Here is a 13,558-nt window from a genome sequence, read left to right on the forward strand (position 1 = left end):
TCATGGGAGGAATCTTAGCTGCCCTATTCATGAGGGATCATGTGCATAGAGAGAAAGAATGGACTAATAGTACTACCTGGTGGTCAGCCAGAGCTGCTTTAGTGATTGCCATAAAACAGGGAACTAGAGAAAATTAATTAATGAAACAGATAAAAATCACAGGTCCTCTGGAAAGGGCCAAGTATAAACTACTATAGGTGTAAATCCCCCATCTTCGGCATATTGGAAACCCAAGGACAACAACCTATGTAAAGACAAGATAATAAAAATGATATACCAATTGAGGAAATGAACCACTATGAGGAAAATACGTTGTTACTTCTAAATAAGTATTGACGGCAAAAATAAGATGACTCATGATAAGCAAGACAAAGGGGAACTAAAATACTAGATCAGAACCTCATGAGTCTGACCTCATGAGGTCAGCCAGTCACAGCAACAAAGTGCTCATGGTCTTGCATTGTTTGAAGGCAGGTAAAAACACTGATTACTTTAGACTTTTTAGATAAACGCTTTGCAAAACTATAATCATAAGCATTACAATGATAGAAATAGAACATTTGACTTCTACTCCTAAGTTCAAATAGTGCAAAAAGGTAAAAGGAAAACTCAAAACTACAACAGGCACAGATGAAAAAAAAGAAACAATGGAAAAAAGTCTAATAGACAAATTAAGGAAGATAAGTCAAAAGGTAAAGAAATTGAGTTAAAAGCTTAAAGAACATTTTGAAGTCCAAATATTTAAATATGAAAAAAAAATATATTTCAACTTTAAAAGAAAAAGACTGATTAACAAATCTCTAGGAAAAAAAAAACATTAAACCCATGGACTGTTTATATGAGGTATACTTAATTTAAAATTACTCAAAAAAATTGAAAGTAAAAGAAAGAAAAATAAATATGCCAGGGAAATATTCACAGTTTCTAACCAGCTATTTAAGTAGATATAGGGTTCTCACTAAAAGCACCCTGAACACTGAGACTTGGCAGGGGGGGTGACAATGGTTAATAAAGTTACATAGGTTTCAGGTGTACAATTCTGTAATACATCATCTATATATCACATGTGTGTTCACCACCCAGAGTCAGTTCCTCTTCCATCACCATATATTTGATCCTGTTTACCCTTTTGTTATTTTTCCAGTTCCCAACATACAGTAAAGAGCCAACAAGTATTTGTTAAATACACACACACACACACACACACACACACACACACACACACACACACAACTAAATATTTAAATTTCTGGATTGGATGTGTATACACCCAATTCATGAAAATAGCTGTCTCTGAGAAGATAGGACAACAGAAGAAAAAGAAAACTCCAGAATATTCAATGGCTTTTATATGAATAAATATCATAGTCTAATTATCTTAGATATTCCACTAGTTGTCCATTTAATTATTATCAAGACTGTAAAAAATATGAACTCATGATTACCTCCTTATTGTGTTCTTTAATGTCTTAGAATTGAAATTTCAGAAACGTGAGCAGAATGAGTTTTTCCAAAGTATTACTCATTTGTATGAGTAAGGCAAAGGATGTTTGGTAAATCATGCCCTGAAAATAGTTCCCCAAACAAGTTATCTTCAAGGGAATTGTAATTCTGGTATAGTTTAGCATTAACTGTGTAATTCAGATTCAAATTGAACAGAGGAAATTTAAAATTTATGTTGAATGGGCCAGTGACCACAGATGCGGCACAGAGCTATGCTAGAAAGGCTGATGAAACATTTGACGTTTTATAATTAGACTGTGGTTGTAACATGCTGATTGCAATCAAGTGCAATATGGTGGAGGAAGCAGTGACTTTTATGTTTATTAAATCCTTTATCATATACTGTGACACACATGTAGACCTTTGCAAGATCAGGAAGTCTGAATGTTTGAGGACTGCACAGGACTTCAAATTATGCAGCATGAAATGTACTCAATATGGCCACAGGCTCAAATTGTTCCTAATCATTTAAAACACGTTGTAGTTTGTATTTATACATTTAATTTAAATAAGCATTGTCTTTTAAATGTCAGATGAAGGGACTATTTCTTATTACAATATTCATTTTTTATAAATTAGCATATGAATGGTAAAAAAACAACGATAAACTGACAACTGTAGAGGAATACCCCTGACTCTAGTTTTTCTGAGGAATAAATCTTGGAAGTGTGTCACTAGATATCATAAAATAAAATAATATTTTTTCCATTTACACTGATTCTTTCAGCATATCAATGAAGTTTTATTTCTAATAGCTCTGCTTTGTTTATCCTGTCTATACTTCAGGCAGGGTGAGTGTGTGTGCGTGTGTGCGTGTGTGTGCGTGTGTGTGTGTGTGTGTGTGTGTGTGTGTTCATGTCCTTAGTCCTGACAGTCACCGTTTATTCTCAGCTATCAGATAGAAGTGTTAAATAGCACGTTATTACTTCCTTGCTATGAACGTTCTGTTCCTAAGTCTCAATTCACACATCTTGTCTTCACTTGACTTCATTTAAGTCATATTTTTCATTCTTCATTTTTTTTTCTTCCAATTCTACTGACTTCTGATTAGCTAGCTCTGGGACTCAATTCTGCCAGCCTCTTTTGTCGTCTTTTTATACTAGGACACATCTTAGCTTAGCAATTTTTTAATTGACAATGAGCTTAAAATATTGATGCTAAGATTATTTTCATTTAGTTACATACATATTTATTTTACTTATATTTACTTGTCTTTAAACCATTAAGTATCACATGCTTAAAATCATCAAGCTTATTACAATAAAGCTCACGCTTTACCAAGGCAAGGTTTCCACTGACTTTTCACTATTACCATCTGACAAGTGACAGGTTGGGCACACAGAATGTATATCCCGTTTTACTGAAACTGTTATTTTTGTATTTTGACTGCCTTCCTTACCAGATTGAGAAATACTTGAAAGAAACAGGTTGTGTATACGTTATTTCTGTTTCCAAGCAGATAATATAGTGCTTGCTTCAAATTGATGGGACAATCTGAGGACCAGAATGGGTGCTTTTGCTGACACTTAAGCACTTAACACACAGACTCATTGGAAATGCATTTCTGCTCTCTCTGGTATTTCTATCCATATCCTGCCTCAGCAGTAAGGCATCAAAGTAACACTGCATTAGATCATTTTTCTTTGTTTCCCTAAAGCTAATTTATTTGCACAATGGGAAAAGATTAATCAAATTAAAGTTATGAATAGGTTTGTCATAAATGGTACATAATTGATACAGAAGCCAGAAGCACTTTTACTCTGCAACTTTATCCTTTCAGAACTTTAAAAGGAGCTGACTAGACCTCTTCTGTACTTTTGATAAAGACATGGCATATTTAAAAGTTACTTTCCAATGTTAGCCCTTTCCTTCTTCTTTTAACACTGAGGGTCAGTCATCCTTGATAGAAAACAAACAAACCAAATTTCTACCCCATGTTTCTTGCCAAATAAACTTGGGTCTGTTCAGATTTTCACCTCTGATGGTCTTTGCTCTTGATTACTTCGTGTTCTTATTCATTAAATATTCAATCTACTGAATGAATGGAAAATTTGAGGGCAGGCTCTTGACAGAGTGATAGAGTTACTGAAACCAACGCAGCAGTTAAGAGCATAAATTCTGGAGGCAGCTTCCCTGGACTTGAATCCTGGACCTGCCACTTACTGATTATGATCTTAAGAAAATTCTTTAACTTCTTTGAGGTTCAGCACTGCCATCTGTAAAACGGAGAAAATAGTGGCACCTGCGTATGTCATAGGATTGCGTGATGGTTAAATTAGTTGATATTTACAATGTTCTTAGAATAATAGCTGGTACAGAGTAAATGCTATATAAATGTTTGTTTGAAAAAGAAGACTTTTGTAGACTCATAGAGTTCCTGGTATTATCTGCAAGATTAATTTAATAATATACTACATTTCTGGGTGTCTTACCAAATACCATATATCTGTTTCCCAGAGTCCAATATTTTACAAATTCATTTTGGCTTAATGTTGCCTGAAGGTAAAACTTGACCTTGTTCAAGACTTCTTTTCCTGCAACATGTAGCTATTGAAAGGCTAGGTAATTTTAAGTTTGGAAATATTCAGGGATGAAAAAAATGTAATAACTTTCCTGATATGACTCTTATTGTGAGCTAGCAAATTGGGACAGGCTCACAGGGATTGCTGAGTGTAGAAATTTGGGCTACACACCCTCAGAACACACACAATAGCACTAACACCCTATTCTCTGAGTTTATAATTTCAGTAGAAAGTACAAGTAATAATAAAAAAAATACTGTTTAAGCAATATTAACAAGTACTTGTTGAACATCTCATATATATTTATGAAATATGCAGACTTTCAGAAAATTCAATAGAAAAGGCTAGAATTATCATAATAAAGAAATGCAATGTTTCTGAGTAATCAGAATGAAAACAAAATGGCTTTAGAAATGGCTTTTGAAAAAATGAGTGAAACCATATTTGTGGAGAGAACAGGGTAGTTGGTTCTCGGGAGGGTAAAAATCGAATTCTAAAGGAACAGAATTGGGTGCTATGAAGGAATACACTTATTGAAAGTTTCTCCTTTGCCTGTAAGGTATGATATGCCCTTTCTGGCCTGTTGAAAGAGAGCAGTGGTGCAGACTGTTCAGCTTTCAGCTTATACTCTTGAAAATTTCACATCTGAACAATTATATTCTAGAAAAGAGGGTTTAATCCTGGGTTGTGATTATATAACAATAGCAGAGGTTATATGAAGATACACACTCTGTGAGGCGAAAGTGTTTTGTCCCTTAGTTGTGAGATATCATTCCATCTCTACCCAGACTGATTTAAGCTTTGGTTTTTTAAGAATTTTGTTGAAATTCTGGAATTCTTAAATACTCAAGTGTTTGCCAAATTATTTTAAAAGATTTACATTTTAAAGATAAATGTACTTGTTTAAAGTTTATTTTCTCCATCAAGCAAAAAAAAAAAAAGTTAACTATTTCAAATACCCTTTCCCTTTAAAAGGTAAATACTTTAAAGTCTTCCAGGTCATCAGTGGTAAGCCATCATAAAATTCAAATTACTATGGCCTTGCTCTGAACTGGCTTTGGGCATTCTTCATGCTGGGTCTCTTTTTCTTCTGCTGCTGGGTCAGCTATGGCATCCATGAAGACCCTAAACGCCAAGGCCCAGGTAGCCTGAACCCAGGCAGTATTGGTGGTCAACATCAGCGAGGCCCCAAGGCTGTGGGATGTGCTGAGGACCAACCTGGGGCCTAAGGGCTCCTTGAAGATGCTTGCTTCTGGTGCTAGAAACATTAAGCTTACTAAGGATGGCAACGAGCTGCTTCAGGAAATGCAAATTTAACACCTGACAGCCTTCTTCAAAGCCAAAGTGGCAACAGCCCAGGGTGACATAACTGGTGATGGTATCACTTCCAATGTCCTAATCATTGGAGAACTGCTGAAACAGGCAGATCTCTATATTTCTGAAGGCTGTCATCCCAGAATAACAACAGAAGGATTTGAAGTTGCAGAGGAAAGGGCACTTCCGTCTTTGGAACAAGTCAAAGTAAGCAAAGAGATAGACAGGGAAACACTCATAGATTTGGTCAGGACGTCTCTATGTACTAAAGTTCATGGTGAACTTGCTGATGTCTTAACAGAGGCTGTAGCTGACTCTATTTTGGCTATTAATACATAAGATGAACCTACTGACTGCTTCATGGTTGAAATCATGAAAATGAAACATAAATCTGAAACCAATACAAGCTTAATCAGAGGTCTTGTTTTGGACCATGGGGCACAGCATACTGATAGGAAAAAAAACAAACAGAGAAGATGCATACACCCTCACATGGAGTGTGTCATTAGAATATGAAAACAAAAAACAAAAAACAGAATAAAATCTGGCTTTTTTTACATGAGTGCAGAACAGAGAAACTCATAAAAGCTGAAAGAAAATTAATTGAAGATAGTTAAAAAATAATAGACTGAAAAAGAAAGTGTGTGGTAACTCAGATAAAGGATTTGTTGTTATTAATCAAAAGGGAATTGGCCCATTTGCCTTAGATGTTCTTCCAAAAGAAGACAGAGCAGCTCTGCATGGAGCTAAAAGGAGAAATATGGAAAAGCTGACACGCACTTGTGGCGGGGTAGCTCTAAATTCTTTTAATGACCTAAATCCTGATTGGTTTGGACATGCCGAACTTGTCTAGGAGTACACAATGACATAAGAGAAGTTCCCCTGTACTGAGAAATGTAACAATCCTCGCTCTGTCACCTTATTGGTCAAAGGACCAAATAAGTGCAAACTCACTCAAACCAAAGATGCAATAAGCGATGGCTTGAGGGCTGTTAAAAATGCTGTTGATGATGGTCATGCAGTGCCAGGTGCTGATGCAGTGGGGGTGGCAATGGCAGAAGCCCTGATAAATATAAGCCCAATGTAAAAGGCAGGGCCCAACTTGGAGTTCAAGCATTTGCTGATGCATTGCTCATTATTCCCAAGGTTCTTGCTCAGATCCCTGGTTTTGACCTTCAGGAAACACTAAAGTTCAAGTAGAACATTCAAATTCAGGTCAACTTGTGGTGTGGACTTGAACACAGGTGAGCCAATGGCAGCAGCACAAGCAGGCATATAGTATAACTGTTGTGTAAAAAAACAGCTTCTTCACTCCTGCACTATGTTTGCCACCAACATTCTTCTGGTAGACGAGATCGTGCAAGCTGGAACGTCTTCTCTGAAAGGTTGAATTGCAGTTTCCCTTGTATCCTCTGAATCAGAAATGATCCTAAGAATACAGCTATGGGACTTTTAATCCAAGCTTCAAATGATTTTCAAAGGAATTTTCTCTTCCCATATGAAAAAGGTGAGAACACTGGCACTTACTCAAATTCTAAAGTCTGAAATTATAATTACAGCATTTTTTAATTGCACTCTGTGTACACACATAAAACAAGTTGTTTTCATCCATTGAACAGGGTTTTTGTTGTAGCTTCAGTGATAAAAATACATGTCATATAAAAATATGTGTTAGAAAAGCATGTTATCTACCTTACTAAATATTCCTTGAAAAACAAATTTTGATGGTTTAATAATTTCTTCTAATTTATATATGTTAATTTATCCAATAGTTTCTTATTGTCAAGCATTTGAGTTTGAAATATTTTTGCTAATATAAATAACACTTAAGTAACTTAAAGTTTTGAAAGCATCCCTGTTCCCTTAGTATAAATTCCTGTGAGTTTTTACTATTGGATCTTTCCATTGGACTTTTCATACTTTTGAAGTAACTTTGCTTAAAATGCTCCCCAGGGAAGTTAAGTGGTAGTGGGTAGACAGATGGGTGAACTAGAAGTAAGGGACTTGAAAGAGCTACAAGAATAACATGGCAAAAATAGAAAAAGAGGAGGAAGAGGTGGAAAGATGACTGAAGCCATGTGACTAAAGGCTATGTGAGAGATGAGATTTTCAGAAGGACCATATTTTCACATCTCTCAATCTTTGCTTAAGCTGAACTGTCCATCCCCAAACCTCCAATGTTATCTTTTTCTCACTCACATTTTTCTCTCCTATGTGTTTCCACAAAATTGTTTTTATACAGTTGCTATATCTCTGCAGGTGAAATTGTGTTGCTAAGTTTTGTATTTTGAGGACTTGCCAATTGAGAATAACGAGTGTGCAATAAATGTTAACTTGAAACAACAACAGAAATATTACCATGGCCTATAAGATCCTACATGATCCAGCCCCAGTGTGACTTTCCAAATTTATTATGTGCCTTTCTCTACCTGCCCAAGAAGATATAGTCTTTTTCAATTCCCAGAACACATCGGACTAGTTTCTGTTTCCTCTGTCTGTGATGTATTCCATCTAATTTATTGTTGATACTATTTATTATTCATATGATTATTTTAGTAAAGGAATAGCTAATTTTAAAAATTTTCGTAGTATAACCAAGTTGGAGGCAACATAGAAGTTAAGTATAAAATAACAGAGTAAGTAGGAAGAAAGCTATCAGATAATTTAAAATACAGAAAATCAATCATTGATACAGTAGAATACCCAATTTGACTCTGGGATATCTGGCAAAAAAATAAAGAAGGAAAATTAAGGAAAGTGATATATGGATAAAACTCAATGAAATAAAAAAGTAAACCGACTGAATGAAACAGGGAGTAATATAATAATATATGCCACCCAAAATATCAAGTATGATGAAGGCATTCATAGACAGATTTGAATATTTCTGTGAGTCTATGTAATTCACAATAATCTGTATAGATCATTCAGCTTATTTTATAGATCAGATATAAAGAGAACTAATTTGGAAAAGTCATAACTTTTTCAACCAATCATAATTCAGTTGATTTGGGAGGCTTCAGAATGGTTTGTGCTGCTAAAGCAGATATTTTCAAATGTTCTTAGAACCTATTTCATCAACATAATATTGCAAAATATGTAATCATCTTTATCAGGACTATGCAGCAGCTCACATGCTCAAAGCAACAACCCCCAATTTTTTCCCAGTTGCCAAGGCTTTTAGTATTCACTACTCTGTGAGAATGCAGCTGGCTTACTATTTGGTAGCCTAAAGAAAAACAATTCAAGCCTCTGCACATCACTGGGTTTCCTATTCTATGGCGTAGTGATTTCAAAAAATGCATTCTTTCATAACTTGCACCTGCCTCTTTGCTCTTGTAATGGCAAAGTTATTATCAATCCAAACGGCCAGTAGAGTCTCATCCAGCTAGGGGGAAAATATCAGAGAAAGCTCAAATATCTAACAACACAGTTAATCCTTTGTGCTCTCTTACCTATCCTTTATCTGTTTGCCTGTAATTTTTTTTTAATTTTCAAATTTTTTACCAACATGGGAAATAGTATTTCTTACAGTCTGCTGATCCTTTTTCATTAGATCTATTAAATTTTATTCTTTTGACTTCTTCCCTAAATATAGGTCATGGTATGCCTCTAGTAAAAACCCTGCAGAGAAACTTTCAATTATTTTCACTGTTAAAAGACGAGAGCAAGAAATCATTACCATATTTGAATTGTATACACCTTTGTGAGATTAAATTTACCAGCAATATCATTGATATGCTTAAATAAAAATCCCCCTGAATTTATTTAGAGTGTAAAGTGTACTACATATATTCAAAATGGAATTTTAAAATACTAAATATATTTCTTCTCCCAGAGATCATATCTGTCTTTTACAAAAGTATAAAGAAGAAAATATAATTGCAATCAACACTGACATATGAATTCTTACTCCCAAGTTCAATTATCTAGGCATCTAAGCCTCTAGCTACAAGCTCTCTGTGAGTGAGAGCTCTAAGTGGATCAAATGAAGACTTCTGCTAACCATCCATCTTGAAATTCCATATCCATTAAAGTAGAGTCAAGTGGGATTTAGAGAACTCTAGAAAGAAAATAAAGATAATTCCATGGCTAATGAGGAAAGTTGGAGTAAAGCAGACTTCATTTTTCAAGAACCGATTATTTACATTTAATTGCTTTAGGGTTTTGTTATTTCCCATACTATACATTATGGTTTGACCCTATTTCTTTTCATAATTGGCATTTTTAGTAAGCATTTCATTGAGTGGAAATGACTAAAACTATTACAAAATGATCTTAATCATTCCACTTACCTTGTACCATCTATGCATAATGAACTGTACATAATTATATTAAGGTATTTCATATGATCATAAGTCCCTCCAAAATTATGAAATAATTTAATATAAAGTGAGTTAAATGAACTTTTTCAATATTTAAGCAGATATATTACTATAAAATCTGATGCAACGATGCTGGAAACATTTTGAAACAAACACATTTTAGTATTTTTCTCATATTTAGACCACTTGCAAGGTCATGGAGAAAAAGAAATATCAAATTGTTAATTTTGGGGGTGGGGAGATCACAGACTATAAAGTTTGGACTGCAGTTTTTGAAATATGAGGAAACCAATGCCCAGGAATTTTTTTTTTTATATATTGAATGGAGCACATAGTCAATGAATAACTTATATGTAAAAATAAAAGAAGACAAATCACCTATTTTCTTCTTTTTTTAATGGAAGGTTTTTTCCAAGTAATCTAGATTTTATGCAAATATACAAAGCCTCCTGAATTGTGATATTTTTTCAAATTAAGTAATTAAAAGTAATATTGAATCTCTTGACTTCAATGATGTGAGATTTGTTTGAATTATAAAAAGAACAAGCTAAACTATGATGTTTATTTCCCACTCACAACACTCAATGAAATATCCTTTAATGAAACTTCTGCATGAGTCTGAGTATGTATAGCAGGAACTTAAATTCCTTCCTAATTAAAGACAGAGAATAACCTTTGTGAAGCCATCAATGCATCTGAGGCTGCTTCATCATGTTTAAAATAGAAATTAGTAGGTCTTTATTTTACAAATGTTTGAGGAAAAATAGGATTAATGACAAACATATAATTAAAGGTGGTTTGCAACCTCTCTCTCTCTCTCTCTCTCTCTCTCTCATACATACACATATACACATACATACTCAGGGCACATGTATTTTAGATGTGTGAGAGGGAGAATACAATAAATAGGAAGTATCTCTTTTTAACTCACAGGTTTTATGTAAGACAATGTTTACTGTTTTCTTTTAAACATAAAGGCTTACAGGTTAAAAAGTATCTATATATTTGTTAATTTTATAGAATCTTACCCAAGAATAAAAAACAAACAAAACATTAAAATGCCTTAGTCATTTTCATTTGACAATTTTCTATATACTTAATTATTAAATTAACTATTTATATTGACTTTTACGTGGTCCAATTACTGCAAATTCAGAGTAACTCTTACATGCCATACAGTTGTCTTTCCTACCTACAATTATAATTATTAACTACCCAACCCTCCTTATACACTTTCTATATCTTTGATGCTACATCAAAAGCTTTTAGGAGAGACACAAAACTGTGTCAATTGATTTTCAGGGTGGTTTAACTCACACCCCAATTAACCCAATTTATCATTCTAGTCTTAATGACTAAAACTTTTTTTTCTTTTCTTGGTGTGTGTGTACAATTAAAATATGTACATGTACCATTTATGTACTCTTCTCAATGATCCAATAAGGGAGACACTATTAATTTCTGTATTTCAGATATAAGAACACTAAAGCTTAGAAAAGTTAGGTTACAAAGAAAATATCAGAATTCGAAACTTGACTCTAGAAACCATTTTTTTATTATTAAATTGCTTACTTGAGCAGGCCAATAGATTCATCCTCCTGGAAGGATAACATTCTTAACCTATTTTCATATATTTTCTGCACTGCTCCGAAAAATGCCATCTCTTACTGACTGATTGTATAAATGCTACATAAAGTCTTTGCCAGTTGAGGTTTATTTTCATTTTTCTGAAGCTCTTTGGCACTGTGGTCTTCAAGTTGAGCTATGCATTTCCAAGGAGGGTAAAAAAGATGACTCATTGGTATTCCATTGTGTATATATACCACATCTTCTTTATCCAATATGAAATAGTGCCATTTGTGACAACATGGATGGAACTTGAGATTATTATGCTAAGTGAAATAAGTCAGACAGAAAAAGTCCAGGACCATATGATTTTACTGATATTTGGGATATAAAACTGAAAACAAGGGAATAAGACAAATTGACACAGACAATAGTTTAGTGGTTACCAGAGGGTAAGGGGCCAAGGGAGTGATATAGATATATGGTGATGGAAGGAGAACTGACTCTTGATGGTGAACACACAATGTGATATATAGATGATGTATTACAGAATTGTACACCTGAAACCTATGTAACTTTACAAACCATTGTCACCCCAGTAAACTTTAATTAAAGAAACAAAAAAGGTGATTCATTGGGGAAAAAATATTTAAATGTCTAATTATATTCAATTATCTTTCATCCTTTTAAGTTCGTTTTTAAAATAAGCATGGTTAGTCCAATACTATAGACAAGCTATGTAAATATAAATCGATGTATTGGCGAGGCATGGTTCAACATGTTATTATTCAGGGTACTTGACATAAAGTTTGCAGATCACTGACCAATATCATGGACAAATTTTTTCACATAGTGGCTTATATTGTATTTTTACTATTCATGCAAATGATTTGTTCCTTGAGGATTGAAATTATGTTTTAAATTACCTGTATCATTGGAATGACCTTATGCATGTGATCCCATTGTCAAAAAAAAATGTGATATTTGCAGAATCTATTCCAGAAAGCATTTACATACATAAAACATGAATCCATGACATAACTGTAAGTCAACAGAAACCCTGAAGGAAGCTAGCTATAAATGAATGGGAATATGCCGATTTCAATTAGTAGAGGATAATTTATTTGATTTCAACTTAAAAGCAAAGATTGTATGACAGCTTTTTTTTTTTTCAGTAAAGAGTTTCTTTTATAGCTTCTGGATGTGCTGTATCAGTATCTTGAGTTTGAATCTAGTTCAGCACCCAGGGCTGTAGACTCTGTAGATTTCAAGGAATTTCAGTCTTGTGCACTATTCATTGATTTCATTTTCAAGACTACATAATCACCTAGAAGATTTGTTATTCAGATGATTGAGTTGCTTAAAAATAAAAACTAATATATTAAAATAAGTGCAGTTTAAAATATTTAAACTATTTTAATTGTTATAAAAGCTCCCCAATATCAGTATTTTCTTCCAGAATAGCTGGTACTTAGAATGACTGTCTCAGGAGAATGACTGTTGAGAAATAGTGTGTGGTAAATTTAGAAAAGTCTGCAGAGGTCACATCACAGATGACATCACTCTTTAGTACAGAACGGGGCACACACCTCGACTACATTTCCCAGCTTCCTTCGTGGTTTGGTGTGGCCATGTAACTGAGTTAAGAACAAGGATGTGAGCAAACATAATTCTCCAACATGCTACCTGTGTTATTTTCCCCCCCGTCTCTTGATCACATAGAGGAGAGTCAAAGGCATAGAGGAGGGACAAGACACAAAGTGAAAGAAATATTTGTCCAATTTCTTGCTTTGAGGAGAGCTGAGTAGGAATATCTATGCTGCATTGTTGTATGAGAGGAAAAAATTTAAAACTAACTACTTTACATCACTGAAATATGGGGGCTATTTGTTATAGCAGTTAGTCTATCTTGACTAATACGGTTGTTGAATTCCCTGTTTCTAATCACTCTAACTTCAATACTCCAAATTACAACTTTTCTTGAATATATCATATATTTCAAATTCAACATGTCCAAAATATAATTCATCATCACTTCCAAATATCCTTTCCCATCATATATTTCTTGTTTGATAAGGTACCCTCTCACTACCCTCTTGTTTAGTATTAAGGGTGAAATCATTCTACAATCTTCTATTTTCCTCATCTTCATTATTCAATAATTCATCAATACCAATTAACCATAAATGTTTTCTTAATCCAGCTCATTTTATCAGTGTTCACTGTCACTATGTTAATCCATGCCCTCGTAATAATTATTTACAGAAGATTACCACACAGTTTCCTAATTGGAATCTCATTCTTCAGTTTACCAATTTCCAAAATCTT

The 13,558-nt window shown here is 34.0% G+C and overlaps 1 protein-coding gene and 1 pseudogene across 3 annotated transcripts in view; one reads left to right on the forward strand and one right to left on the reverse strand.

Annotated features, from left to right (window-relative positions):
- Nucleotides 1–13,558, reverse strand: part of GALNTL6 (polypeptide N-acetylgalactosaminyltransferase like 6) — a 1,038,752-nt gene that overhangs the window by 757,837 nt on the left and 267,357 nt on the right. The window lies entirely within an intron of this gene.
- LOC109379494 (T-complex protein 1 subunit zeta-like) lies at nucleotides 5,133–6,729 on the forward strand (annotated as a pseudogene).

The sequence above is a fragment of the Hipposideros armiger genome, unplaced genomic scaffold, assembly GCF_001890085.2.
Source record: "Hipposideros armiger isolate ML-2016 unplaced genomic scaffold, ASM189008v1 scaffold_27, whole genome shotgun sequence".
Taxonomy (NCBI): Eukaryota; Metazoa; Chordata; class Mammalia; order Chiroptera; family Hipposideridae; genus Hipposideros; species Hipposideros armiger.